Raw genomic sequence first — 4,900 nt, 5'->3', positions numbered from 1 at the left:
ACACAATGAAAGCAGTCCTAAGAGGAAAACTCATAGCTTTAAGTGCCTCCAAAAAGAAACTGGAAAGCACATACTCCAGCACCTTAAGAACTCTTTTAAAGTCTCTATCAGAGTAGTGTATCCTTGTGTAAATAAAGTACATTTGAATTCAGACTACCTGGCTTTTAAATTTTCCTGCATCTGTTGTCAGCTGGATAAATACTATTTTTCCTTTCCTGATAGCTAATGCTAGGACCTATTTGTTCTTAGACTCCCCCTTTCCCTCTTTGATCAGCATGCACTTAACTGTTCAATGTTTATTAACTGAATTCTTTCTGTCAGTTTATATTCCATCTGTGTCTGGGTTTGTTCTGATAATGGGGCACACATTCTTAATCACAGCACTTGGAAGGCAGACACAGGCAGGTCTCTGTACACTTGAATCTAGTCTGGTGTACATAGTTTTAAGTCAGCCAGGGTTACATAGAGGGATGCTATCTCAAAAATCCAAACCAAGACAAAATAAAACAAACAATAAAAGAGAAGAAAAGCCAAACAAACAAAATACCCAAACCCATAATTTCTACAAGAAATTTCTTCCAAGAACCTACACTTTTAAGAAAACAAACATTAAAAAATATATGTAGGGGCATGTTTGTGTGTTTATAATACAAGCATTTGAAGTTATGATAAGTGATGGTTTGAAGAAATTAAATGAAAATCCAATTGAACACTGGAGAGTTAGGAATGGTTTCCTAATTCAGGGCATTTGGAGGTGAGGTAGACTGAAAAGATCCCAAAGTGACAGTCCTAATGTCCATATGTGTCATTATCCCAACACTTAGGAGTTGAAGCTGGATGATAGTCATGAATTTGAGGCCAGCTGGGATACATAGTGAGTTCAGGATAACCTTGAGAAATTCTCTATTTCAAAAATATAACAAAAATAAAACAGTACATAGTTAGAACAACATTGAAAATGGAAGAAAGCAGGGAAGGAAGAAAAAATAATAAAGAAAAAATGGAGAGGAGAGGAGAATTCTCTTTGGAAGGATCTCAGAGGGCCTGACCTGGCTTGCAGAACTGAAAAGGAGAATGGATGGCATGAACAAGAAGGGGCCATGTGGCCATCAGAGATTTCAGAGGCCAGGCCATGCAAAGGAATGAGCATACGACTGAAAGGGTCAATCAAGCTGTCTAAGGGATAACTGATCTGAGGAATCTAGAGAAAGGGTATATATTATGTATTTCTCATAGAAATGGAGCACTGGCCAGGAGATGGGCATGAGTGTCAAGGTCTCTGTCAGTGGGAGGAAGAGAGGACATGTTACTGATTCGACACAGGCATCAGAGGGAAGGGTGGTATACAGAAAGCCACTCTCCCTTTTTTTGTGTGTTCTGCTCAGTGAGTTCTCTTCAGATGACCTTTCTCCTGGAAGTATGCCCTTGTCTTACTCTCAGTCAGAAATAGGCTGAGCTGGTTTTTCCATTCTGTTACAGGCCCTTGGCTAGAGAAGCTAGAAGTCCCACATGTTTCTCAAGTTGAATAAATACCCGGAAAGATTTGTTAGTTCTAGTTCTTCTACAGACAAATTTTTGAAGGGACTAAAACCACATTCTTTTGAAGTGACAATTTATAGGCTTATAGTACATGTGATGAGCATGAAACAGATTCTATTATAAAGTTGAGACCTAGAGATTGTCCCTCTTCCAGCTCTGGGGTATTTTTATTTGTTTGATTTTCCTGTATTGGTTTACTCAGGAAACCTAGGTAAGAAAAATCTTTTCTTGGTTTTATGTCCCTTAGGTCTCTTTAGGTCTGTTTCAGTTTGCTTCTTCAGGTATCAAAAGTGCACTTTTCACAATAGGTCTTTCTTAGGTACCTTCCACAGGAGACTCTGACCCTTTCCAAAATGTCTTTAAAGTGTTTTAGTTGTACACAACCACAATAATATCCATCCCTCTCCTCAGTTCTTTTCAGGTACAGTCTCATAAGAGGGAGTGGCATAATACCCTATCAAAGTCTTATGGTTAAAGAGATGGACTCTGAGCACAGGAGGAGCTTGTTTCAAAGCCAAAGCTCTTGACCGTGATCCTGGGTGTTTGAGAGAACAACCTGAAGTTCTCTGTAATAGGTACACTCTGTGGTGTGACCTGTGATTGACCTTTGCTTTGGCAATGAGTATTCATTTAAAAATATTTTTATTACATATATCTATTTATTGGAGGGGTGTGTCCTATGTTTCACATATGGAAGTCAGAGCACATGGAAATCAGTTATTTCCTTCTACTATGTGGGTCTCAGGGATTGAATTCATCTCACCAAGCCTGGTGGCAAGTGCTTTTACCTTCTGCTCTACCTTGCTGGCCCATGGGAGATCACTTTTAACACCCAAGGGGGAAACTAATTTAATCACTTCCAGGTACAGAATTTTATAGGACATTCCATTTCCTCATGGACTTTTTCTTTTTTCAGTTTCTCTTCAATTTCTTTAAAAGAAGTAATCCTTTTCTTCAAATTTCCAAACACACACACACACACACACACACACACACACACACACACACCTTTTATCTCTAAGCCAAAAAGGACGATTGATCAACCATAGTTGATAAAGTAATAGCCATGATATGATCTAATTAAGTTAAAAGGTGTGTGCTAGGCATGGGTCTGCCATGGAATGATTATTTCTAATGTCTAATGTGGATGCTATCATAAATGAACCATTAACCCATTAACGAGTTCTTCAAGTTGAAGCCCAGTGGCTAGTATAAAGCTTTTATACAATCTGTGTTCATTAGTGTTTAATTATGAGCAAAGTTGTGCTAAGGATTCACTCATTTGACAGACAAGTGCTGAAGGCTCTTTTTATGTCTGGAACTGAGGCTCAAGGGTGCTGAGATTTAGAGAATCCAGAATCAGAAAATGTGAGTTCATATCTTTCTTTGTTCAATACTAACTGTGAAACTCCATCAACCACCTTATTTCACTGTGAAACTTCATCAACCACTTTATTTCTCTAAGTCTTATATGACTCATTCAATAATTAGGCTAGTCAGAGGGTCAATTTTTTGGGACTGTTAGGTATAATGAATGGGGGTAAATAGACTTCACTTAGGAAGATGCCTTGTACAACCTGAATAATCAGGAAGTACCACCTGTTATTATTATGGAAGAGAATATAACTACAGATCAATGAAATTTATTTCAGTAAGCATCCAGTAAGTACACAAATTATCATGAACAAATGCATCTATTTAAATTTCTCTATCTATCTATCTATCTATCTATCTATCTATCTATCTATCTATTATCTATTTATCTATCATATGTCTATCTGTCTGTCTATTTATCCACCCACCCATCTACCCCCTTCTTTCACAATATTTTTTTTCAGTTATTCACAATGTGCAGCCCTAGCTATCCTATAATTCACTACACAGATCAGATTGAGACTCTCCTGCCCATGCCTCCTCGGTATGCATCACCACCAGCTGAAAATAATGAATTTGCTGTTAGAAAGGGAAAGTCAGAAATTAATTCTAAAATTGTTTGTGAAGAATTCAGTTTTATAAAGCACAGATTTAAATGTCAGTTTAGTGATCTATTTGATATTGCAGTTAAGTGAGTGAGAACAGTACTCTTCAGTCTAGAAGGAGAAAGAGAAGTCGAACCGTAAATAGGGTCCCTGGGGAGTAAGAGTTCTGTTTGTCACAGAGACCTGGATAAAGCACAAATAAGCTTCAATCAAGAATTTTGATATCTCTTGATGTTTCAATAGCATTGGAATCTGTGAAAGGAGGAAGACCTGAGTTTTGTTAGAAATACAGACCACACTAAAACCCAGCACAAGCTGGATTTTGCCAGCGAAGACAGGGATAGCCTGGTGAACTATGCACAGAGAAGCAGGTTAGGCAAGGCCACCTTGGGAGTCAGCAGCTGGTGTTGGGCTAAGGTTGGGTGTGTTGTCCAGTGCAGAGCCTCTGAAGGAAGTCGTGAATGCAGGCCAGAATCCTGGTGGGGACTAAGCAAGAGGATATGTGGTTACATATCCCAGCCCCAGAGATCAGGGTGTTCCTACAGGCTGGAAGATGAAGAGACATGGAGAAGAAGGGGAGAGGTGAACTCAAAGTCCAGTGAAATTGGCAGCTGCCTCCAGGGCAGTACATCAACAATGCACAGGGTTCTAATCTCTGGACTTGGCTCAAAGGAGGGGACAGGCCAGATCAAGGTGAGGCTTGTTTATAAATCTTGAACTCTAGTCCCTGGACAACTTGGGTCTATGGGGCAGGAGTCATTGCTTAAAACCTATCATGCAACTCAGAAGGCCTGAAGCCTTTCTCAACTGTACTTGTACAAAAGGGTGGGATTTCACTTGTGTTAAGTATGAGACAAGTGCTGAGACAGAGAAACCCAGAATTTCCACAGATAATAGTCACCATATTGCTTGGTTACAAAAATCAGTATATGATATTAAAATGGCAATTTGTATCTAGGAATCATATGACCTAAAATGTTCAGAGGAACCTCAAGTTTGTATCAGATGAATCCATATAAGTCATAAGCCAAGTTATCATGTGTGTGTTACATGTGCATATACACGTGTGTGCATAGCCAGCAAGCTCCATCTCTATATGCCTGGTTCTTGCCATGGCACTAGGGTTACAGTCATAGATGAGAGCAGGCCTGGTTGTTGTGTTGTTGCTAGAATCTAAACTTAGGTCCTCATGCTTGTATAGCAAGAGCTTTTATACCTTGAGTCATCTCCCCAGTCTCTTGTCCTGTTAAAAATAATTTCATATAACTTTTGCTACAAGTTGACAAATGGGAGCCGACCCTTTTTACTTTCTTTTCTGTGGACTGTGGTTTGGAAAGCAGTTTCTGTATTGAAGATCTCGGAAGAACAATGTTATTTGACAG

The sequence above is a fragment of the Mastomys coucha genome, unplaced genomic scaffold (genome assembly GCF_008632895.1).
Source record: "Mastomys coucha isolate ucsf_1 unplaced genomic scaffold, UCSF_Mcou_1 pScaffold1, whole genome shotgun sequence".
In the NCBI taxonomy this organism is placed as follows: domain Eukaryota; kingdom Metazoa; phylum Chordata; class Mammalia; order Rodentia; family Muridae; genus Mastomys; species Mastomys coucha.
The sequence above is the reverse complement of the archived record's forward strand: the minus strand, read 5'-3'. Positions refer to the sequence as shown.